We start from the raw sequence: 26,409 nt of genomic DNA, 5'->3' as shown, positions 1-26,409 counted from the left end.
GGTGATATTTAGAGCCATAGATGTGGATGAGACAAGATCACCCAGAGAGAGATTATGAAGTGAGAAGAAAAGAGGGTCCTAGAAAGAGCCTTGGGAAATTCCAACATTTAATGGCCAGAGAGAAGAAGGTGTGTCTATAAAGGAGAGAAGGAGTTGCCTGCAATCCAGGAGGAAACCAGGAAGACCTGGGTTAATGGTACATAAACAGAGATTTTGAAGAATAGGGGAACTGTTGAGTCAGGTGATACAGGGAGGTTATGTAGTATAAGAATTGAAAAACACATCCATTGGATTTAGCAATATGGAGGTCACTGGTGACCTTAGGAGTGGGAATCAGAAGCCAGATTGCAGTGGATTGAAGAGAGTGGGAGATGAGGCTATGGAGACTATGAACTAGGCAGCAGTTTCAGAGTTGGTTTTGAAGCACACTTAGGCTCTAAGGCACATGTGATAAAAAATATAATAATAAATAATGAAAGTTTGAATTTGAAAATATGGAAATAAGCAAAGTTAAAATTTGCTTTGCAGTTTGTCTCACCTTCCTCTTCTGCTGCCCTCTCCTCTAAGCATTCAAGATGCTCTCAGGATTTCCCACTCCAGCTTCACTTTCCAGGCTGACCCCATGTCCTCTGGCCCGTTGGCTCCCTGCCTGCACTACTTAGCACCCCCAACCTGCTTTTAGAAAGCTGTCATACTGGGGAAGGACCTGGTAAACCAATTCTTACCGAGTGTGTAGTAACACTCTGGGCTAGAGGTTTGCTTTTTCACTGGGGACAATTCCATAACAAGTCTGAGGGTCTGGGCATACAGTTTAGGATGGGCAGGTATAAACTAAGGGACTCTGATAAGGAGATCATATTGTGGAGTGGAAGTAGCACCACCATGCTAGATAATCTCAAATAAGTCATTTCATCTCTCTGGACCCCTCCCCCGTTTTTCATTTGTCACATCTGGTATTGGATTATATCTCCCAGCCCTTCCAGTCCTGACATGGTTGGTCTCTGCAGTAAACCCCGACCCAGTTGATGACATGCTCCTTGGGAAGGGGAAGAAGGGAGAGAATAGATGGAGAGAGAGAGAGGGAGAGAGAGACAGGCATTTCTCCTGCCTCTAGGAAGAAGGTTTAAAGTTAAGCTAGAACAGAATCAACTGAGATGTGTAAATCAGATCGTGTTCTAAGTGCTCCGAGAAGCTGCTATTTTTTAAAAGAGAACTCCTGAAGGCAATCTTCAGTAAAGTGAGGAGTCCTTTTGGAGAAGGCATAAATGCCTCTGTCTTTATCCCTTTTTAATCACCTAAATGTCCGTCTATCAGGTTTCCATAAGCCACCAGGTACATTTGTGCTTAATAACAACATGCAGTAAAGAAATGGTTGAGATGCTTCGATAAAGATTAATGCTTGACTTCCTCTTTCAATTCTTTCCTATACTGCATTTCACATTGAAAACCACTTTTCCCTTTGCACTGTAGCTTTTGAAATGTTCCTTATGAAGTCGCTTTATGCAGTAGATAGTGAAGAAGATATGCTGTTATCAGGAACGGGATGTGACGTGCATCCAAAATACCTCCCCTAATGAAGAACCGTAGTCTGGAAACAGACGGATGGTGTGTGACAGGTGAGCAGCTCTGTGTCTGAGCTGTAGTTTGGGGAAGGGGATTCCAGTAAGCTGTATGAGTGAGGCCTCTGTGTTTCTGTCCTTGTTGGCTTCCCCTCCCAAAGCAGGCTAACACTCTGGCCTCCATTTACAGTCACCACTTCGTTCATTTGGAGAAGACAAGCTGTCCAAGTTAATCCATTAGGTAGCCTTCTGCATTAACACAAAACACATGGTGCTGCATGCTTCATTAGTACAGACAAGGTGTTCCAGTCACTGTGTCCCTGCATAGAGCATACTGTGGTGGCTGCCCCCAAATGAATGCCTTCATGCTCTGTACCTTTCCTAACACACCGCCTCAGTCCGTGGCCGTTCTCTTCACTCGACGAACCTGGACAAAGCCTTCTGATCTCCTGCCAGCAGCCACTTCTGTGTTGATTAATACTTCCATCCCTCTCTGCGCCAGGCCAAACCAAGCTGGGCTTGCCTCCTCTAGTGTTTGCTGCCCATCCAGAAGAACAAGAGAACTGCAGCTGGACAGATCTGTCGGCCCAGGGCCGGCCCTAGAGATGAGATGATTAGGGAAGATAATGAGGAATGAAGGACTCACAGGTGAAAAATGACTTCTTTGGAATCCTTATTGATCGGCCAGCTGAGGCCTTTTTCATGTGGAACCTAAATTTGACATCTCAAATTGAACCTGACTCTTGAATAGCTCATGCAGTTTTAGACCTGGCAGTAATTTTAGATGGAATCTAGGGCTTTGCCTAGATGGGGAAACCAAGGCCCTGAGCATGAAAATGACTTACCCAAAATAACACAGAGGGTCAATGGCAAAGTCAGGGCTGGGACTGAGGTCTGATATTCAGGTCACTACCACCGGCTCCAGGACCATTTTCTTATGCAGGACCCAGGTTCTGTCAATAAGCTAATGTATCCCTGCTGGTATAAAAGACAAGATCAGCCCACACTGGTCTAATCTGGACCTTGGCTCCAAAAGGGGTAGTAAAAACAAAAATAGACAGAAGGGGGCATAGTGCTTGGGGAGGGAGGAACCAATCTGATAAGGAGTAGCCAGGAAAACTGCTACTGCTGCTGCTACTAATATATGAGGGGCTGGGGGAAGGCACAAGATGGTGCTGAAAACGCAGTCTCCTTTTGGAGAGAGCTGTCTTTCCTGAGAAGCATTTCACTTTGTGATGTATTTACTCCATGAAGCGAAGAATCTAGGATGGAATGAAGAAGCTCTACCAAGCGGGCCCTGGCAGCCAGGGGCAATGGGGAATGGTACCTTCTCTTAACAGGCAATCCAGGGGTAGGACCTGGATTGGGGAGAAACGCAAATTGCCTGAAAGTACGGCAGGGCATGCCCCTCCCACAGAGTATGAGAGATCCAGATTCCCCAATTCAAATGCAAACCACACTGGGAGCCCCTACCAGCCCCAACTCAGTGATCAGTTAACACGTTGGCATGCATTATCACTGCATGGGTTTGTAGCCTGCAAGTAAATGGATGGTCGTGGTCAAGGCTGGGCAAAGACCCACTCTGCCTGCTTCACACAGCATAGCTGTGCATAGCTGTGCACATGCTCACGTAGCACATATGCTTCACATAGCTGTGCATAACTCCACAGATTGTGGAGCTCTGGTCCGTGGAAAACAAAGCGTCACCTCATCGTTCCATTCTCAGTAAAGGTTCTTGGATCCCCTTGTTAATGAGAAAGGAGAATCATTAGAGCCACACAACAAACTGTCACATTACTCATACATACCTTCAAAACAGTGTACACAATTTGCCAAGTACTGTGCTGAGCACTAGGCTGCAAAAGTGACTAAGGTATAGCCCTGCCTGAGCTGGACGCATCTAGTGGGGAAGACAGATGTCCACACAGCTGACTCTAATGAAATGGGATAAGGGCTACACAAGAAGAAGGGAAATGAACTGAAATTTGCTACTAAGCTACTACGACCCAGTAACTTTCATCCATTCCTTCATTAGCTCATTCACCAGACATTTATTAAATGTCTGTAGAAGCTGTGCTAAGAATATAAAGATGAATAGAAAAGATCTTTGCCCTTGAAAAAAATCACATATTACAAGGGAAAGATAAATGGATAAACAATAAGTTAAAAAAATGTTACAGTTGCTATTTCAAAAGTCTGTGCACAAAAGGTGTTCAGAGGAGTCGATTTTTAAGCATCTCAGAGTGTCTCAGGTTTTATATGAAAGGGTATATACTATTTGAGTCCATTTATATGAAGTTCTAGAACAAGCAAGACTAATCTATGAAAAAATCAGAACAGTGGTCGCCTTTGAGCGGGGTGGGTGCCACTTCCCTTGACTAGGGGTTGGGTTATACAGTTATATGCATTTTTCAAAACTCATCGAGTGGTACACAAGATTTGTGCATTTCCTTGCTTGTAGATTTACCTAAAAAAGAACTCTAAGCAAAAATTGAATTCTAGATAATGATATACATGATGAAGTATTTGGGGGGGAGGTGTACCGATATCTGCAACTTACTTTGAATTGCATCCAAAAAATAAGACAGAAGGATAGAAGAATGCATAGATGAATGGAGATGTGTTAAAGAAAATACAGTAAAATGTCAGTTGTAGAATTTAGGTAGCAGGTATGCAGTTGTACACTGTACAATGCTTTCAATTTTTCTGAAAGTTTGAAAATTTTCAAAATAACATATTAGTGGGGAAAAATGAGTCTTGAAAGTAAAATAGGCATCCCCCAGGCAAACAGGATGAGAAGGGGCTAAGCTAAACCCATTTCCAGTTTTCTAACCCTCATCTGCCTTTCCGCCTCCTCTACAGAGCCTAGAATAGCTAAATATTTACTTATCTCCTTGCCAGTTTGGGTAGTTGTGTGGCACAGTTCTGGCCAATGAAGCATTAAGTGAACTCTGCTGGTTCTTCTGGGAAAGCTTTTGTTTAGTGGGTGCCGCCCCTTCCTGACTCGAACACAAACATGATACCTGGAGCTGCAGCAGCCTCTTGCAACCATGAAGGCAAATCTAAAAGAATAAAGTCTCCTGTCCTGACTTTACTGAGCAGTGGAACCAGTGTCAGCAGCAGCCCATCTCCAGACTTCCTGCTGCATTAAAAAAAAAAGGATGGATTTGAGGACACGGGGAGGGGAAGGGGAAGCTGGGACTAAGTGAGAGAGTGGCATGGACATATATACACTACCAAACGTAAAATAGATAGCTAGTGGGAAGCAGCCGCATAGCACAGGGAGATCAGCTCAGTGCTTTGTGTCCACCTAGAGGAGTGGGATAGGGAGGGTGGGAGGGAGAACCAAGAGGGAGGGGATATGGGGATATATGTACATGTATAGCTGATTCACTCTGTTATAAAGCAGAAACTAACACACCATTGTAAAGCAATTATACTCCAATAAAGATGTTAAAAAAAAAATCCTTGTTTGTTTTAGTCACTGTTGGTCACGTTTTCTGTTACTTGCAGCTGAAACATTATGAGCACAAAAATGTAAAACAGCCTGGTTTTCAGGTAATTACAAGCAATCTGATGGCTGGATCCAGAGTTTGGGGAGGAAAATGTGGAGTAGAAGATGTAGCTATAGAGGTTGGAATAAGCCAGGCCCTGGAGGACCCAGTGCAATACTAAAGACTTTGGATTCTCTGAAGGTAGTAGAGCATGGGGGTAACCTGATCAGATTGCCCTTTAGAGCAGTGGTTCTCAAACTTGTATGAATATTAGAATCATCTGGAGTTAAAAGTGCAGATTCCCAAGCCCCACGTCCAGAGATTCTGATTGTCAGAGATGTTGTTGGTGCCCTGCCCATATCCTCTCTTTTATCAGCAGCTTCTGTGACCAGTTCCATGCACACAGACAGCTTCGGGTCTCAATACCTCTGTGATTCTCTGACTGATGGCTTTCTCTAGTCACAGAAGCATGCTGTGTGCACCCACGAGGCAGGCCAGAAGTGTCAGGGAGTTAATGCTCCCAAGGGCAACCTTTGACCAATGAGGAATGGGAGCTGGTGAATAAATACTCCAAGTTCCTCTCTTACGGGTGGGAAAATTCTGAAGTGTGTGCCTAGCAGCCTCTCAGGTCCCCTCGGGGTTGAGTTCCACTTGCCCACAGTGATAACTCTCTCATTAATATACTTTTTACTGGTTTTTTTCCTTCCCTGTCTCGCTTCCCCAGACCCCCACCAGTACACTGCTGGGATCACCTCTCAAATAAACATCTGACACCCAAATCCTTGTCTAAGGTTCTGCTTTTGCCAGAACCCAAACTAGAACGCTGATTCAGAAACCCAGGGTGGGGCCTGGGAATGTGCATTTTAACTGTCACCCCTCTCTAAGTATTCAGATAGTGGACTGAATCTCAGTCCCTCTACCACAAGTGACTTTCCCTGTTGCCACTGGCAGACGAATTTGTAGATTAGAGGGAAATTCTTTGGTGGCAAGCAGATTTTTCAGTTGAATTGAGACCAAGAGATTAAGCAAATTCTCTAGCTAATTCAGTTAATCTGTGAAAAGTTTCCAAACATAAGCATTTTCAAAGATAAGAGCTAATTGCAAGGGCCCCAGATCAGCTTATGACATTGAAAGAGGTAATCAGGAGATTGTCAGAACCCCACTACATAAATAAATAAGAATAAATAAAGAATCCTGACTGTTCCTTACCTCACCTTACCTCATAACGCCCAGAATAATTTTTCGTCTGAATTTATCTTTTACTGAAAAAAGAGAGGAATACTAGATCTTACCAGCTGAAGCAGTAATTTTATTGTGTTTAGGGGCCAGGTAAAAGCTGTCTCCTGTTATTTTAACATTCCCTTACTAAGAAAGAGATGGGTCAAATATTTTGATACCATTTTTTGGCCTCAAATTAGGATCCTGGGAGGAGGAGCTCGTGGAGAAGAAGCGGATGCAAGAGACGCCAGATCGGGTTGTTGGGATCCTCTGATGAGGTCATTTCACCAGCCACGGGCATCAGCTTCCTCTTCAAAAGCTCAGGTAAGGTGACCAAAACAGGAAAGGTAGTGTCCCCTTATGGTATGCTGTGGCTCATGAATTTTATTTATTTATTTATTTAGCTGCACTGGGTCTTAGTTGCACCATGCGGGATCTTTAGTTGTGGCATGTATGCGGGATCTAGTTCCCCAACCAGGGATCGAACCTGGGACCCCTGCATTGGGAGCGTGGAGTCTTATTACCCACTGGACCACAAGGGAAGTCCCTGTGGCTCATGAATTTAAAAAAAGCATCATTTAAAGCCGTTTCCAAGTACTGTTCCAGGGTGTCAGTTACTCCCACAATAACTGACAGGTATTTAGACTTGCCTGAAATACCAGCACCTCATTAGTGATGGTGGGCAGCCACGCCATTCCCTGTACCTCCACGCTGCCCCAGCTTTGCTTTTGGTAGGGCATCCTGGTCTCTGTGCCTTTTTTGTCAGGTGGAATCACAGCACCATTCCCTGCTGTTGTTATCAAAGGTTAGGCCTAATGCCATTGATGACAGACAGGTTGTTAGAGAGCCTTCCCATCAAAATCTTTAAGAGTTAGACAGTTCTCTTCAACTCTATCTGCTGATATCATTTCACTGGCTCTTCTGGGGGAAATGAAGATGCAAGCTGTCAGAAAAGTAAGTATGGGCAAAGCTGCGGACTGATAGAAGATAAAAGAGGAATGCAAAAGTACCACCGGATCAGCTTTTCTTTAATCTTAACAGAAGGGACATAGGGAAAGTCTGCATTTCTACACCTTGGGTTAGTGTTCACTTGCTGTCTTTTTCTGTCGTTGAAGAGTGAGTTTTCACTCCGAGGAAGCATGCAATGCCGCCTGAAAGTCTCAAGGAAAGCTTAGAGAGAGAGTATTTGGGCACAACAGGAAGATAGGAACAATTTTACCCATACCCTGAGTTACAAGGGAAAAGGTTACTTTTTTCACTAAATCACTTTTATTGCTCGCCAATCACAAACAACCCTTAGAAAGCCTATAAGCATATGCACATGCATTTCTGGGTAATACAGAGATTCCAAGAGGTAGGGGGCACAGTCTCAGCCCTGGAGAAATTCAGTGTCCTAGAGGAGAAATGACAAGATTCTAAAAGATAAATAACAATCTGAGCATGCATATGCTATGTGATAAATGGCAACAGTATGAGTCAATACTATATTACAAGGTTCACATAGGTATCTCTTACTACAGGGTTCACACAGATATCTCTTACTAATAGGACAGGCATCCCCTTCCTTAGGATATGTTATTTATTGGGGGAGTACAGGGAAGGTAGGAATGTAATTGCTTAGAGTAATTTTGATGTTTGCACATAAATGCATAATGATATTATTGATCCTGAATACAAACTATCAGGAGAAGCAGTTGTGAAATCTGGTGGGCGTTTGCACCTGGCAGCCTGGTTTCGCTACTCATCAAGAAGCCAAGGAAAGAACCCAAAAGTACCTGTGGCTCCCAGGATGTGGCAGTGACCTAGGGTGCTTACCAAATGGAATTAGTACTAGAAGATGAAGAAAGTTTGAGGACAGTATACAGCAGCATCAAATAGGAAGGAGATTGCTGTTTTTATCCCCAGCCATCAAAGTGTTTCACAAAACAATATTAGAAGCTGCATTTTATAAATTACACCATCATAGGAGATTGTGAATTGGCATAAAAAAAAAAAGAAAAATTTATCTTTTTTTTTTGAGAAACCTATTCATTGTGAAATTCAGGAGCTATTATTTGGTCCCCAAATAATTGTCCACATTACAGCAATGAATACTTTATTTATTTACTATGGTTATAAGAGCAATGTCAGATTTCTTAAAAGTTCTGATTAAAGTGTTTTGTTTTAAGTTTTAATTAAAGTGTTTTAAAACACTGAAAATAACAACATTTCCCAGAAAATAATGAGTTTCTTCCTGTTAGCTATTGAATCATTTACTCCCATATCTGAATAATAACAGCACAGCAAAGCCAGCAGTGGTAATTAAATGATTTGTGAACATAGGTTAACAGATTAGTGCATTATGATGTCATTGTCCAATTAGGGTAAAAATGCTAGTCTTACCTAAAAGACTGACAAAATAGTAAAACAAGAAGGAACAGGTAAAAAGTATCGTGCAAAATATTACAACGCATGTAATGTCATTTTTCTGCTTACTACATGAGAGGGCTTATGAGCGTCTTTCAGATCTTACATCTGCAAGCTATACACACCTTGGATTAGTTATGTTTTCAGGGTGAATGGGAAGCTGTCTACACGACCTCAAATAACTGAATTGTGTGTAGTTTTCATATGACAACCACCAGCAGCCCTGGCCTGTGAAGACACCTAAGGGAAAGTTCCTTTGAATTCCCCTTTATGTATCAACAAGATTTAAAAAGAAAAACACAACTCAGAGGAAATAAGGAATATTCATCTCTCACTCTTATTATAAAGAATTTTCAATTTATCAACCATTTATTCAACACATATTTACTAGGTACCTACTATATGCCCAGCAAAACATTAGCTTTTTGAGGGGCATGAAGATGCATGAAACAGACTTCTCTCAAAGCTTTTTTTCAGTTAGAGAAATAAGGCATACAGGTTATAAGGTCATAAACATTAGGTAGAGATAAAGTGCTGTAGAATTTCAGGAGAGGGATTGATAACTTCCACCTGGGGAAATCAAGAGGCAGTGTCAAGAACTTGGTCTTAACTGATGGGAAGTGATGGGGGGTGAAAGGCTTTGCAGACAGAGCAAATGGCAAGCACAAAGGCACATGTAATTTACTATTTATTCTGCCACCAGTTGGGAAGTTTAATCCTAATTACATCCCAGAAAAGAAGCCAACTCTGTGCTTATTTTTCCTGGCAATGGAAGTGTTGGGCAGCTGAAAAAATTTACCCTCACAACAGCCAGTAAGTTAGTGACCCAGCAGGGGTTTGGAGGCTCCAGAATTCTTGTAATCCCCAGTGATCATTTAAACAACTGAGCCCCCTAAATATATACAAATCTTGTATTTGAACGGATTTGGAAAAATAAAGAGGCCTGTGACACGCACATACCACTCTTTCAAGTCTGTGAGCAATGCTTGCAATATTGTAGGACACTTTGGGTCCTAGCGATAGCTTTTGGCAGCAGGGAAAGTCCTGCATCCCACCTTTGTTGGTGTCCACTCCACTGACATGTCCTCCCTGCAGCCTTGGGAAACAGCCTCAAATGGCTGGCTAAACACACAGTAAGGATATGTTGAAGGAAGTTTCCTGCTTTCCCTATTAGTCGCAAGAATTGTGTATATAAGTGTAAATGTTATAGCAAAGATCAAGCTGGTTATTAATCCAAGTCAGGGCAAAGAGGAAGAAACTATCAGCAAAGAGAAGTGATTTCTTTTTAGGCTTTTGCTTTGAAGGCTAGAATTTGTTTAATTAAATGAGACCTTCTGCCCTATTACTGACACGAGGACCTTTTCACTTCACACTAGGGACCTCAGGGCAAGTGAGCCATTAACACTCTGTCTCAAAGCCTAAGCCTGCCATCATTTCCGTTATCCTTGCTCATTCACACCTTGTCTTCTGGCCACTGTTGTTCATCTCTTAAACCTAATATCATCAGCCAGTTTTTCTTTTTAACTTTTACCAAAAAAAAAAAAAATTTAGGCACACCTTTAGAAGAGTGTATTTTCTGACATGAGTTACGTAGTAAAGAGAGATGTGAAGACCTTGGAGGTGATTCAAATGGGAGCCGTGACGGCTGAAAGTTTGTAAAATAAAAAAGTTTCTTTCATGTGAAAGAAACTGGCTCAGGAAGACTGGAAGGGAAAAACAGGCATGATCTGACACTGTTCTTCAGAAGTAAGGAGTGTCTAGGGCAGACGTGGCTGTTAGCTCCCATCACTGTAATTGCTGCTTTTATAGCTTGCTGATGCGATCTGGCTTGTAGGGCCTCACAAGGTGTCCCCCAGAAATCAAACACTCATTTGGAAAGGCGGGACCTTGCTTTGGTGAAAGAACTATTGTCATTATTGCAGGCGGGAGTGGTAGACTCCTGGCCCTGCTCAATCACCAGCTTGCTGTGGGAGATCTTGTGAAGGTCATTGAATTTACCCAGTCTTCAATTCTTGCCTTTCTACGATGAGAATATTGGACTAAATGAGCTCTGAAAATGGAGACCATATAATTTATTATTTTAAAAAACGGGACATTTTTGCTAGGACAAATTGTCCGGTCAAACTGGACAATATGTCTGCATGACAAACCAGCACGCATGGGCACACCATCTCAGAAGTGCCCTTGCATGCTGCAGTCTGTGATTCCCAAGGCCCTCCTCTAAGAGCGACCCCAAAACTTCCAATGACGCTCTCAAATTCAAAGGGAAAACAGACACAGTAGCATGGTAAAAAAAAAAAAAAAAACAGCTACTTTGAAAAAAGTATTTTAAATGCAATTTCACTGTTGCTGTAGAAGTAAGAGGCAGGAGCAACCTCATGCCAGAAATTAAGAATCATTCGAAACAATTTGTTTAGGAAGGGGTATTGAATTCTCTCTCAGAATCTTCTGCAACTAAAAAAAATACAAAGAGAAAGATATATTCTATCATCTACCAATCTAATCTGTACATGAATTTTGCTGAAATCAAGGTAAAGTTTCTGTAAAAAGCAAAAATAAACTAAAATATTGTCAAAGAACAAAGCAAGACTAATTAGCCCAAACTACGGTGAATTAGGAATTTTAAACTCATTTTCAAAATGTTTTCTATTAAATTTCTAGTCTATAACATAAATTCTGTTACTATTAATTCTGACACAACTTTTAAAAACTTCAGCTTAAGACAATCTAAGATTCTCTAGACTGAGAATCTAGAGCACACACATTCCATAACACAAGAGCTCAGAATGTGTAATTTCAGCATCTTTAAATTCCAGAGATTGAATGTGGTAGAGGGATTGGTTTATGGTTGGTCTGGGAGTTAGCTTTTGGGATTTTTGCCATTTCACCACCCATGGAACGTTTTAAAGTGGAAAGTTTAATGATTTATCTTTTGTACAGATTTCTTTTCTGACAATATTATTGTTGGAATAAAAGACCTCGTTTGAAAAGAAAGTCTGACAGCATTCTGAGAATCTCAGGTTAAGGAAGAACATTCTAAGGACCAGAAGTTTCCAGCAGTGAAACAGACCCACTTGTAAGAAGGGAAGTCCCCATCACCTGAAGTATTTCTGTGGATGCTGGGTGGCCGTCCCTTAGGGCCACAATGGAGACAGTGTTTCAGTGGATGAGAGGTTGGGTGAGGTGGCCTCTGACGTACTGGCCACTTCTAAGACTTGCCAGTTTTGTGATCCTAGGGTTCCTAGGATTCTGGCTCTGAATCAGTAGCTAAAATATCACCTAACACTATTCCCTGGAACAGTGCACTTCACACACTAGCATCTTCCCACAGAAAACTAACACCCTCGGTGTCCTATGTGCGCTGATATTAAATCGCTTTCATTACGCTTGGCCCAGAATGAGGCTCAGTTTCATTTTGACTAAAGCAACTTTAATGCATCTGGGAGAAACAAAAATCTCTAATAACACACCTCAGGTCTATGAAAAGAACCCATTCCTACATAGCCAGTCCCTAGTGAGAGAGGAGCATTTCAGTACACAAAAAATCTATTGCAGTCATTTCATATTTAGTGAAAAGCCAGAGGAAGTAAAATCAGACCTGGATTGAGTTCAACACCTGAGTCAGTGGTGCAGTGTGGACAAATGATGAGAGTCTTCATTCATTTACATTGGCAGATTTCCAAGGCTGCTCCACATCTGTACAGTTCAGCCTCCGTGGGCAGGCAGCAGGGCAGAAAACATGCAACATTGTGGTGCCACTTCTGTGGCAATGAACAGGGCTGCTGCTGACCAGACTCGGCACTGGTTGCAGCAAACTCCATAACTTATCAGGGAAAAACCCTGGAACTTCAGTAGGAAGAGGAAGCAACACACAGGAGGGTGAAGGGGTGAGCTAGAAATGATTCATCAGTATTAGGGGGCGTTAGATGGGATTTGCCAAAGAAATTAGCTTTACAAAGATAACCTTGAAAGAGTACTCTTTTCCTTTACAAGGCTGGGCACATTATGAATTAAGAAATTCATAATGTATGCAGTTTTTTTTTTTTTTTTTTTTTTTTTTTTTTTTTTTTTTTTTTTTTGCGGTACGCGGGCCTCTCACTGTTGTGGCCTCTCCCGTCATGGAGCACAGGCTCCGGACGCGCAGGCTCAGCGGCCATGGCTCACGGGCCCAGCCGCTCCGCGGCATGTGGGATCTTCCCGGACCGGGGCACGAACCCGCGTCCTCTGCATCGGCAGGCGGACTCTCAACCACTGCGCCACCAGGGAAGCCCATGTATGCAGTTTTAAAACATACATTGAATGTTTGGATTGATATGAATGCCAATAATTTTCCTCTTTGGTCAGGAAATAAATATAGTTTTCTACATGACCTTTGACATCTCTAGGAATGGTCTTCCTACAAATGTTGAAAGTAAAGGAAAACGGGACTTAGCTGTTCTCTTTGAGTCATCTCTGAAATGGGCTAAGTCAGTTTGTAAGTCACCTAAAATGTGCCTGGAAAAAATAACCAAATAAAAGACAAGTAACAAATTAACTCTATAAGAATGAAGTGTACTGAACAGATAGATTAATTCAAGGCCAAGTACAAGTATTCTGATTTGCAGGCTTTTGTGGGACTTGTGGGAAGATGTAAAGTAGCCATCATCAGAGGCCCTTACTCACAGCGACTGTGTTCTTTGCAGATATATGGTAGGGCCATTGCCCAAAGCATTTTGGCCCCGGTAGTAGAGAGAGTGAATCCAAAGGCCTAAATAAGCAGCTGACCTTCAATGTGGCCTTAGGTAAATCATTTCACCTTCTAATCCTTGTCTACAAAACTGACATAATAAAATCTATTTAACTTGGTTTCCATGGTAATTAAATTTCACAATTCATCTAAGTATTTGAAAAATTTAATGAGTATATAAAATGTACCAGACACAAAGTAAGGATCTAAGTAGACATTTCTCCAAAGGTATACAAATGTCCAGTAAGCACTTGATAAGATATTCAGTATCATTAGCCATCAGGGAAATGCAAATCAAAACCACAGATACCATGACACATCCACTAGATTGGCTATAAACAAAAAGATAATAAAAAGTATTGGTGAGGGCTTCCCTGGTCGCGCAGTGGTTGAGAGTCCGCCTGCCGATGCAGGGGACACGGGGTCATGCCCCGGTCCGGGAAGATTCCACATGCCGCGGAGCGGCTGGGCCCGTGAGCCATGGCTGCTGAGCCTGCGCGTCCGGAGCTTGTGCTCTGCAACGGGAGAGGCCACAACAGTGAGAGGCCCGCATACCGCAAAAAAAAAAAAAAAGTATTGGTGAAGGGCTTCCCTGGTGGCGCAGTGGTTGAGAGTCCACCTGCCGATGCAGGGGACACGGCTTCGTGACCCGGTCCGGGAAGATCCCACATGCTGCAGAGCGGCTGGGCCCGTGAGCCACGGCCGCTGAGCCTGCGCGTCTGGAGCCTGTGCTCCGCAACGAGAGAGGCCACGACAGTGAGAGGCCCACATAACGCAAAAAAAAAAAAAAAAAAGTATTGGTGAAGATGTGGAGAAATGGGAACCTTCATACACTGCTAGCGGGAATGTAAAATGATGCAGCTGCTTTGGAAAGCAGTCTGGTAGTTCCTCAAAAGGTTAAACATAGAGTTATCATAGGAATTAGCAATTCCACTCCTAAGTATACACCCAAGAGAAATGAAAACATATACCTGCAAAAAAACTTGTATGAGTATTCATAGAAGCATTATTCATAATAGCCAGAAAGCAGAAATAACTGAAATGTCCATTATCTAATGAACGGATCAAAAACATGTGATATATCCCTATAACGGAATATTATCTGGCAATGAAAAGGAATGAACTATTGGTACATGTTACAATATGGATGAACCTTGAAAACATTGTACTAAATGAAAGAAACCAGTCACAAAAGACCACATATTATATGATTCCATTTATATGTTCAGAATAGTCGTCAGTAGAGACAGCAACTAGATTAGTAGTTGGTTGGGGCTGGAAGGGAGATGGGGAAGGAGTTTGGGAGGTGACAGCTAAGGAGTATGGGGTTTCTTTTATGGAGTGATGAAATTGTTCTAAAATTGACTGTGGTGATGGTTGCACAGCTCTGTGAATATATGAAAAGCCACTGAACCATACACTTTATTTTTTATTTTTATTTTTTAAGATTTATTTATTTATTTGGCCACGTCAGGTCTTAGTTGCGGCACATGGGATCTTCATTGAGGCACATGGGATCTTTCTTTGTGGCACGCGGGCTCTTTGTTGTGGCGTGCGGGCTTCTCTGTAGCTGTGGCATGCGGGTTTTCCCTCTCTAGTTGTGGTGCACAGGTTCCAGAGTGTGTGGGCTCTGTAGTTTGTGGCACCTGGGCTCTAGTTGAGGTGCGTGAGCTCAGTAGTTGTGGCACACAGGCTTAGTTGACCCGGTGTGGTCGGGGATCTTAGTTCTCTGACCAGGGATAGAACCCGCGTCCCCTGCCTTATAAGGCGGATTTTTTACCACTATACCACCAGGGAAGTCCCTGAATCATACGCTTTAAATGGGTGAGCTGTATGGTATGTGAATTATATCTCAATAAAGTTTTTTTTTAAAAAGGAATGTGCCAGGCAATTTGCTAGTCACTCGATATATAATGAATATGAAATGCACATGATGTGTGCTTAATAAATACAATGCAAACACATAATGCCTCATTTGCTTTGAATAGAGGGGAAAAAGAACTTTTAAAAGGAATACAAGTGCATGTGAAATATAAAAGCCTAAATTAATGTGCTAATTAGGAATAAAATAACCATAACTAAGACCTATCAACATGAAGTATCGTACTGGGATGTAATTAAACTGTACTTGAGTGTACAGTGAGGTGAAGACTTTAGTGGCAATCATCTTTGGTAATACACTATTGAGTCATAGTGTTATTTAAATAGAAAGCAAAGGCCATTATAAACTACACCTGAGAGTCAAAGACAAAAAGACCGTTTATTGCTAGAGAAGAGATCCAAACAGGAAATTATGCCTCTCTGTACCATCCTGGCTGTCGTATTCTGAATGTACATGATTCCCCAACTTCCCATCTCCACCACACAGTCAACCTTAATATAGGAAAATAAAAGTCTTGCCTTTTCCCATCTTGGCATTTATTTTTTTTAAGAGGAAGCATATTTATTTATTTATTTATAATTTTTAATGGTTTTTTTAGATTTTTTTTATTGTTTTATTTATTTATTTTTGGCTGCATTGGGTCTTAGTTGCGGCACACGGGATCTTCGTTGAGGCATGCGGGATCTTTCGTTGCAGCACGCGGGCCTCTCTCTAGTGGCACGTGGGTTTTCTCTCCAGTTGTGGTATGCAGGCTCCAGGGTGCGTGGGCTCTGTAGTTGTGGCGCGCAGGTTCCTGAGTGCGTGGGCTCTGTAGTTTGTGGCACACAGGCTCTCTAGATGAGGCGTGTGAGCTCAGTAGTTGTGGCACGCAGGCTTAGTTGCCCCAAGACATGTAGGATCTTAGTTCCCTGACCAGGGATTGATCCCACGTCCCCTGCATTGTAGGGCAGATTCTTTACCACTGGACCACCAGGGAAATCCCCATCTTGGCATTTAAATGAACAAAAAAACCATTGCATACTTCCCTAGTCCTTGACCTTTCTCATTTTCTGTTAGCCCCAAGAGGCTATCATTTTACAGCCTAAAAGCTAATGCAAACCTCAGAATTACTGATGGGCATGCGTTCCGTGGAAGAAGTCACCATCCATATCCTGCTCAAGCAAGGCATGAACAGCTGGGGAAAGATGCTAACACCTATCTGAGCTTTCAGTGGCCCAAGATCTTAACGTTCTTGTCTAGGCTTGACAGTACAGATAGAGTAAGACATTCTGGGGTAGCACATTAACACAAGCAAAGGCAGATTTGCAGAATGTTTCAAGTGGCAGTCATGTATCTTAGAATGTGTAGTTCTGGAGGAAAGAGCTGGTGCTGTCCTGACACCAGTAAGGACCAAAACTCTGGTGGAAAACATGTGTGGGTGCATGAAAAGTTTTCTTCAAAATGATAGGGACAAAAAAGAGAGATCACTGTGTGGAGGAGACCCAAAAACAAGAAAAAAAAGAGTTGAGGATAAAGATAAGAAAGGAAGGGAGGGAAGAAAGTGAGGATGGAGAAAGAGTACAATAGAGTCTGTTGGTGTATTTAAAAATCGCCAGAGAGAGAAATGTTAACTTTAACCACCAAAGAGAAAAAGAACCTCTTTCAGGTATACCCCTTTCATAAAATGAGATGATGGCAGGAGAAAGTGAAATATCTTAAAAATTAATATATGTTAAAAGAAAAATAAGGTGGTTAGCAGAGGACAGAGATGTCATTTCAAAGTACTAAAGAGATAATGAGTGGACATAAAATTATTCATATGGATATGACAAGAGGATTGGACTTGTGTGCCCCGAAGAAGGCCATGACAAGGACTGATGTGCAGCAGTGGGAACACAAGGAGTACAAGAGTGAACCATGCAATAAAAACGGAGGCGCAGTGGTTGAGAGTCCGCCTGCCGATGCAGGGGACACGGCTTCGTGTCCCCGTCCGGGAAGATCCCACATGCCGCGGAGCGGCTGGGCCCGTGAGCCATGGCCACTGGGCCTGTGCGTCCGGAGCCTGTGCTCCACGACGGGAGAGGCCACAGCAAGGAGGCCAAAATTGACTGCACAATGAATTTGGCTAAAGGAGAACAGTCCAGAAGACAGTCAAATCAGATTCAATGACAAGAGTAAGAAAGAGAAGAGTAACTACAGCGCACCCCACACAGAAGCAGATTTGAGTGAAATTCCAAAGCATTTACTGAAAGACTTACCTGATTTTGAAGAAGTGTAAAGCATAAATATTCAGCTGGGAAGAGCAAGAACTTGGAAATAAAATACAAGGTCTAAGCCTGAAAAACAAACAAAAAAGTCAGTTTGCCATTTACAAGTAAGTTTGTGTTCCTTCTTTTTGTTCACTAATTGTTTTCTTTGTTTGTCTTTGTAACTGGGAAATACTTTCCCACAGCAGCAGTGTGCTAAGTGGTGGATAAATTTCAAAAGTGGCCCACAAAGTTCTGTTTAACTATTAAAACTCTACCTTCACAGTAATTCTGCTAGAATCAGCCTTAGTTCTGAGTCCTGAGATAAAGGAGTGACAAGGTACAAGAGAGAAGAGGAAGAAAAACAAGGAAAGGAAGGGATGAGGAAAAAAAAAAAGAGGAACAAGAAGGGAAAGAAAGATGATGGGAGGTTTTCTTTTTTCTTGGACACAGAGTTTCAGATCCTGACTTTAGTCCTGATGTCTCTGCTAGGTATTAGGAAGCTGTCAAACTCATGGTCAACTGTACGGTATCTATGATTAACAGCCCTTAATTTTCCTGGGAAGAGATCATTGGAGTTTTTAAAAATGTGGAAGAAGATATTTGGTAGCAAGTTTCCTCTAGGACAATTAGTTCTTCTAACCATTCCTGTTTCTCACAGCCTCACCCCTCCTTTGCTTCTGTGAAGGATTCAGTGTTTTCACTTAGAGCTTCCGATGAGTTTTGGTGTACAGGGATAGGGTAGTTGTTTGTAGATATGAAATTCATGAGATGGGAATTAACTACATAGAAAAAAAAAACAAAAACCCTGGTTTCTTCAACTGTATATGGAGAATTGCTATTATAAAGTATAGATGACGTATAAATAGACTATTTAAATCTCTTAATATGGGGAGGTACTCAAAATCTAGCACATTTCAAAGCACTTTATCAATGGGTGAAAAATTGTGTAATTACTCAGATTTATAAGGGATGTAATAATTTAAGAATGTAGGTAAATGACAGATATTCAGAAAAAAACATGGAGAGTCAATTTGGAAATTAAGGAAAGAGGCAATTGAAAAGGCATTAAAAATAATGAAAATGGTCAGAATTAAATATGACATTTGCATAAGCAAGAAAACGATTAGTCAAGCTATGGAGAAGAATTACTCTTAGAAAGAACAGAATGAAAATGAAAAGACTGTACAAATAGCCCACTGATTAGATAATTTGAAAGACAATTGTTAAATTGTAAGAAAGAACAAAAGATGACTGAGACTGAAGAAAACCTTCAAAAGGACACAAAAATTGTTTAAGTTGTAAAGGTATGTGTTACATTTGTAGGATAAATAAATCTGTGAGAGGATTGGAAGGGGAGACTTTAAAATGTAATTGGCCAATAAAAGACCTTATTGGTGACCCTTGGCGGGGGCGGGGGGGGGGGGGGGGGGAATCTCCAAAAGGACAATGAACTATCTATCATATGGTGTGTTTTAGTTGAATTTTGGGGTTTTTTAGTTGAAAAAAAAAAAATTTTTTTTAATGTACTGCCTCCACTGGGGTCATTGTGCCTCTAAATTGTATAAGCAAAGAAAATAACGACAGATGAAAAAGTTTGCTTAGTAATGTTGCTTATTTTTAGCTGTCCAGAGTTATTTTTATTCACCTTATTTCCTAAGAAGCTGAGCAATTTTCTTATTTATCATTTAACAACATTTAATTGAATACTTTATTACATGTAATTGCTAGATGCCTGCTTTCAGAAAACAGAGCTGAGGATGTAGTCAACAAAACCAGGTTCAAGCCCCAGCTCTGTCACTTACAAATAACGTTAAGTAATTGAACCACAGTTCCCTCATCTTTTTATAAAATAAAGGTCTTGAACTAGAAGAAATTATATGAACTCTTAATCCCTTCTAGGTATGTTTATTATTTTCTAAAAGACAAATTAATGTTTAGCTTAATCTTTATGTTGTAAGTTATTGCAATCTTCAGGATGGTTTTATATGTGTAAATTTTCACTAAGATTTATTGACAGACTAAAATAAGCCAAAATTTATAGAAACAGTAGGTGAGAAGAAAAAGAATACATGGATTAGGGCTTCAAGGGCAATATTTCTGCCATTATATGGAGAAAATATTTAGATATCATTTAAAAATGTTAAACCCAGAAATTACATAAATAACATGCAATTGTTGTGTTAACAATTAAGATGTAAGTACAGATAGTCCCTGACTCACTATGGTTCGAGTTTTGATTTTTCAACTTTATGGTGGTACAAAAGTGATACACATTGAGTAGAAAGCATACTTAGGATCTTGAATTTTGATCTCCTGGGCTGGTGATATGTGGTCCCATACCTCTCGTGATGCTGGGCAGTGGCAGCGAGTCACACAATCACCAGGGTAAACAACCGACTTTACAACCATTCTGTACTCACATAACCATTCGGTTTTTCACTTTCAGTACAGTATTCAATAAACTACATGAGATATTCAACACTTTATTATAAAATGGGCTTTGTGTTAGATGATTTTCCCCAGCTATAGGCTAATGTCAGTGTTCTGAGCACGTTTAAGGTAGGCTAGGCTGAGTTAGGATGTTTGGTAGGTTAGGTGTATTAAATGAATTTTTGACTTAAAGATATTTTCAACTTACAATGGGTTTATTGGGTCACAATCCCACTGTAAGTCAAGGAAGATCTGTATATGTTAGTATATGAATATATTAATAATAGCTAATTAATATTAATAAATTGTATTATTCATAGCTAACAAAATGCACAAATGTGTCAAATGTGATGTAATTTTCATAATAACACTATGCGATTTTCGCTATTATTATCTTTACAAATAAATGTAAGATAATTTACTCTGAGGCTTGGAGATATTTAATAACTTATTCAAGACCTCACAGACTGTGTGGTAGGGTCCAGAGCCTTTTACTGCCCAAGATGGGATACTACTGTATACACTATTTGTAACTTACTTTTCAAATTTATCATGTCTTCAATGTGGTTCTCTGTTTATAAATTTACTTCAATAGCTTCATTTCTAAGGATTACATGATATTCCATTGTATAAATGTACTATAATTTATTTAAACATTCTCCCATTTGGGGGCATTTAGTTCATTTCCAATTTTTTACTCCTTGTAGGTGAATCTTTGCACATTATCTTTAAATATTCCTCAGAATAAATTTTTAGATACAGAATAACTGGACCAAAAGCCATGAGTATTTTTAAGACTTTTTGTATTAACCATGTATTTTACATTATTTCTTTATTTTTTCTTAATAAATTTATTTATTTATTTTATTTTTGGCTCCGTTGGGTCTTTGTTGCTGCACACGGGCTTTCCAGCACGCAGAATCTTCCTGGGCCAGGGTTCGAACCCATGTCTCCTGCATTGGCAGGCAAATTCTTTTTTTTAAAGAAACTGCTTTTTAAAAATTTATTTATTTATTTATTTATTTATGGTTGTGTTCGGTCTTCGTTTCTGTGCAAGGGCTTTCTTTAGTTGCGGCAAGCAGGGGCCAACTCTTCATCGCAGTGCGCGGGCCTTTCACCGTTGCGGCCTGTCTTGTTGTGGGGCACAGGCTCCAGACGCGCAGGCTCAGTAGTTGTGGCTCATGGGCCTACTTGCTCTGCGGCATGTGGGATCTTCCCAGACCAGGGCTTGAACCCGTGTCCCCTGCATTGGCAGGCAGATTCTCAACAACTGCGCCACCAGGGAAGCCTGGCAGGCAGATTCTTAACCACTGAGCTGTCAGAGAAGTCCCTGACCAGTGTTTTTAAAAACTCCGGATAGTCAGAATAGAGCTTACCTAGGGCAGGACTCGGGTTGGGATTTGAATGATGGTATGAATGGCAGGAGGAATCCTCCTTGGATGCTGGAAATAATTTTTTTAATGTTTATTTATTTATTTATTTGGCTGCGTCGGGTCTTGGTTGCAGCACGTGGAATCTTTATTGCTGCCTGCGGGATCTTTGTTGCCGCACGCAGGATCTTGTAAGTTGCAGCATGTGGGATCTTTTAGTTACGGCATGTGGGACCTAGTTCCCTGACCAGGAATCAAACTCGGGCCCCTGCATTGGGAGCACGGAGTCTTAGCCACTGGACCACCAGGGAAGTCCTGGGTACTGGAAATATTGTATATCTAGATCTAGATGGTGGTTACATGCATATATATATATACATGTATAAACGTTCATCTAGCTGTACATTTAAGATCTGTGTACTTTACAGTATTTATGTCATACAGTATGTATGACAATACAGTGTGTATTGTCAAACAATCTCAGATTCTTGGCATTATGTAAACCAGACATCTAGGGTCAACTGGGGTTTCATTTTATTCCCAGATATTTTTATATGCTTTTGCTGTCATTTAAACTTATTACATATAGGCAGTAAACACATAAACACAATAAGTCAAACTCTGGCAAGCTAACAGACTTTTTTTTTTTCTTCTAAGTTTAGATGAAGCCCCCATTTTCAATCCCTAACAGCTGGATATTTAGGTAGCCTCCAATTTTTTGCATTTTCCTTGTACATAAATTTTTGTATGTATCTTTAATTGTTAACTGAAAATAAATTTCCAGGAAGCTGGCTTTCAGTGATCTGAAGAGGGGGTGGCATGAAAACCCTGTGCCAACAGTATTCTAGGAGTTAAATGGGGCACATGTCTCAAAAGAATAAGATTTTGATTAAACACTGTTTAAACCACTTGGACCACCTTAGAATAAAAGACTCAGATTGTAGCATTTTTCTGATCCTTAACAAAATATTGGAGTTTGGAGTAACCCAAGAGAGAATAGTGAAATACTCTACTTTTCCTAAGCATACCCAGATCTAATTTCTCTCTCTAGAAACTCATTCTCAGTCTTTAAATTTTGAAAGACAGAACATAAGATTTGCTGACTTTTCCAAAATCTTAGATACGTTAAAAAAAATGTTGATCTAACTTCTGATAAAGCAAGCATCTCTCATTATTAGCTTTGTTAAGATACAGAAATCAAGATCCAAGCTCTTTTTGATTTGGACTATATTGTACAGGCAGTATTTTCATATTGCTGAGTAATTACTTGGTTGCAGGTGTGTTTACTTTGACATTACTTAGATCTGCTTTCATTCTGCCCTTCAAACACCCATTCCTTTCTGTTTTCTAGAACATATATTGTGGTTGGCAGCAGCGAGTGAAACCTCAGCCTCCATCTGCATTTCTCTAACCTCTTAGCACAATAGTGTAGACATTTGTTTGTGAACACAATAGGATGGAATCCAGTTCATCTGTTAACAACTTAGTGATGTTCTAAACTTTTACTTCCAAGTTGTAGACCCTAACATGACTTCATGTCTTGGCTGAGATTCAGAGTTTCAACATACACAGACAGATACAGACTTTCTCTTCCCCCTACCATGCTGGGCTGTTACCAGCAGTTTCTGGGGCATGAAAAACATCCGAACTGGCAAACTTCAGAAAAAGCAGGCTTTTTTTTTTTTTTTTCCAGGAATAGTTTGCTTTATTGTGACAAAAGGCCAACCTGTTCCCCTGTTTAAAATATGCAGTGGAGTTATTTTAGCTTCTAAAATTTTCAATGCTGAGTAAGAATATATACTGAGAAAAAGGAAAAGAAAAAAGAGTTCTATCAACTCTTCTAAGCTTAGTAATTTTGTGGTGCTCTGAAGCTTTCAACATTGGTCTGGATCCTTGCAACCTTCACCTAGATAAGTGCTTAGGATGTTAGTAGTCAGACTTATACCTCTCTTCTCCCTGTAATCATCCTGGTGGGAAAGGATTCTTCTCTGCAGAAACTAAACAGCCCCAGAAAAAAAGATCTACAGATACTAGCATTTATAGGTCCATCAGTGACAAAGCCAGCTTGAAGACTCACCCCCTTGTGATGAAGCTCTCCAGGCACCAATCTTCTCTGGAACCTAGTATTTCCAATTAGCTTATTATTGCCATATTCTTTAGTATGAACAGACAGCCAGAGAACCAGACAATGGAGGAAAGCCTCTGATATGAAAGACAGACCAAACAATGCAGGTTGGGGTGTGGGGTTGGGGGATAAGGAAATGGAAATAAAAGTTTCAGGGAGTAGAAAGAAAACTTAACAATGATTAACAAAAGTGTTAGGGAGAGGAACCAATATATTATATTCGTAAAATAAGAATGAGATGCCTTAAAAATGGGACAGAGAACAAGACATAGTTCTTGGAGGGGACTTCCCTGGTGGTCCAATAGTTAAGACTCTGCACTCCCAATGCGGGGGGACCCGGGTTCGATCCCTGGTTGGGGAACTAGATCCTGCATGCATGCCGCAGCTGCAACTAAGAAGTCCACGTGCCTCAATGAAGATCCCGCAGGCCTCAGCTAAGACCCGGCGCAGCCAAAAAACATAATAAATAAATAAATATTAAAAGAAAAGAAAGAAATAGTTCTTGGAAATTAAAAGTTGGGAAGCAAATTCAACAGAAGGGTTTGAAGACAGAGTTGAAGAAATCTCCCAGAAAGTAAGACAAAGAGATGGAGGATATGAGAGAAAAGATAGAATAATAAGAGGATCAATTCAGGAGGTTCAATTCAGAAGATCAGTGGTTGCCAGGGTTGGAGGGGAGGGGGAAGGGGAGATGAATAGGCAGAGCAGAGAGGAATTTTAGAGCAGTGAAAATGTTCCATTATGATACCGTGATGATGGATACATGTCATTCATTATACGTTTGTCCAGACCCATAGAATGTACGACACCAAGAGTGAACCCTAATGTAAACTGTGGACTTCGGATGATTATGATGTGTCAACGTAGGTTCATCGGTTGTAACAAATGAACCACTCTCCAGTGCAGCAGACACAGGTTCAATCCCTGGTTAAGGAAGATCCCACATGCTGCAGAGCAAACTAAGCCCATGTGGCACAAATACTGAGCCTGCGCTCTACAGCCCATGAGCCACAACTACTGAGACCTGCGTGCCACAACTACTGAAGCCTGTGCACCTAGAGCCTGTGCTTCGCAACAAGAGAAGCCAGTGCTCTGCGACAAGAGAAGCCACCGCAATTAGAAGCCCGCACACCGCTACAAAGACCCAAAACAGCCAAAAATAAAATAAGTAAAAAAAAAAATGAACCATTCTTGTGGGGATGTTGATAACCGGGGAGGCTATGCATGTGTAAGCACAGGAGGTATATGGGAAATCTCTGTACCTTCCCCTTAATTTTGCTGTAAACCTGAAACTGTTCTTAAATATATATATATTTTAAAAAGCCTAAAAAGGGACTTCCCTGGCGGTCCAGTGGTTAACACGCCGCGCTGCCAGTGCAGGGGGCATGGGTTTGATCCCTGGTCAGGGAACTAGGATTCCCGCATGCTGCACAGTGCGGCCAAAAAAAAATAAATAAAATAAAACAGAGACACTGTGGGTAGCATGTACCATCACCAAAAAAATCTTTAAAAAAAAAAAAAAAGCCTAAAAAATACGTTACAGGGAGGAAAACCAGATCCTATATAATGGGTTGGAAATCCCAATGGCATCAGACTTCTCCATAATGAAATTGGAAGCTTAGAGCAAATGAAGCAATGCCTCAATATCCAGAAGGGAAATGATTTGCAACCCAGAATTTTGTTCCCAGGTAAACTACCAATCAAATGTGAGGATAGAATAAAGACGTTTTTAGACATTAGAGAATTTAAAATAGTTCCACCAATATTCCCTACTGGAATACAAAGAGTTACCATATGACTGAGCAACTCCACCTCTAGAAATATACCAAAAGAACTGAAAGCAGAGACTCGGATACTTGTAACCAATGTTCATAGCAGTATTGTTCCCAGTAACCAAAAAATGGAAACCACCTAAGTGTCTATCAACAGGTAAATGGATAAACAAAATGTGGTATATACATCCAATGGGATATTTTTGTCTTAAAAATGAATGAAATTCTGATACACGTTATAACATGGATAAACCCTGAAAACATTGTGCTAAGTCAAATAAGTCAGACACATAAGGTAAGTATGTATGATTCCACTTACATGAGGTACCTAAAATAGGCAAATTCGTAGAGAGTGAAAGTAGAATAGAGGTTATCAGGGACTGTGGGAAAGAGAGGGAATGAGGAATTATTGTTTAATGGGTACAGAGTTTCCATTTGGGATGATGAAAAAGTTCTGGAAATGGATAGTGGTGACAATTACACAACATTGTGAATGTACTTAATGTCACTGAATTACACTTAAAAATGGTTAAAATGGTCAATTTCTTGTTACATATATTTTACCACAATGTAAAAGTGTTGTAAAAGGAAGACGGTGTTGTCATAGTAGTCCACTTGGCATTACCAGATCTTTGGGGTTTTTAAAAGTAGTCAGAAATTCAGATTAGTATAGGATATCTCTTGAGTTTTAATTTGTAATTTTTTAATAACACTGTGTGAGTCAGACAAAAATAATTCCACAGTCATTTAGGCTCAGTCGAGACTTCTACGGAGATGTATCAGGCTGGCCACAAAGTTCGTTCGGATTTTTGTAAGATGCTATGGAAAACCCGAACGACCTTTGGGCCAACCCAATACTAGCAGGTTATTTATAATGTGGCAGAAAGACTGGGATTGAAGAATTCCAGATTCTACTCACTGCTTTAAATTACTTAATAGCTCGTTGGTTGTGTTTTCCTTATCTGTAAAATGGTATCAGTGATAGCTGCTATCTCATTCAAAAGTGTTGGGGTAAACACAACACTGTCATATAGTACAGTCAACTTCTTCAAAGATGTCATACATGATCCTCACATCTGATGTCATTGTGTGAGTAAATTGATAAAGTGTCTTCAGTCTTTTGCTTAAAAACAGAAAGCTATTCTCTCACCCCATCCAGAGAGAGAGTGTTCTGAGTTGGGGGTGGGGATGGTGTCAGC

The 26,409-nt window shown here is 40.8% G+C and overlaps 1 long non-coding RNA gene across 1 annotated transcript; it reads left to right on the top strand.

Moving 5' to 3' along the window:
- Window positions 1-1,453: 1,453 nt before the first annotated feature.
- Window positions 1,454-24,325, top strand: LOC307198849. Its single transcript, XR_013831705.1, has 3 exons — window positions 1,454-1,616; window positions 6,472-6,595; window positions 24,306-24,325. It is a non-coding gene; the product is annotated as an uncharacterized lncRNA (long non-coding RNA).
- The last annotated feature ends 2,084 nt before the right edge of the window (window positions 24,326-26,409 follow it).

The sequence above is a fragment of the Stenella coeruleoalba genome, assembly GCF_951394435.1.
Source record: "Stenella coeruleoalba genome assembly, chromosome: 15".
Taxonomy (NCBI): Eukaryota; Metazoa; Chordata; class Mammalia; order Artiodactyla; family Delphinidae; genus Stenella; species Stenella coeruleoalba.
This window is presented reverse-complemented; position numbering and strand designations above follow the sequence as displayed.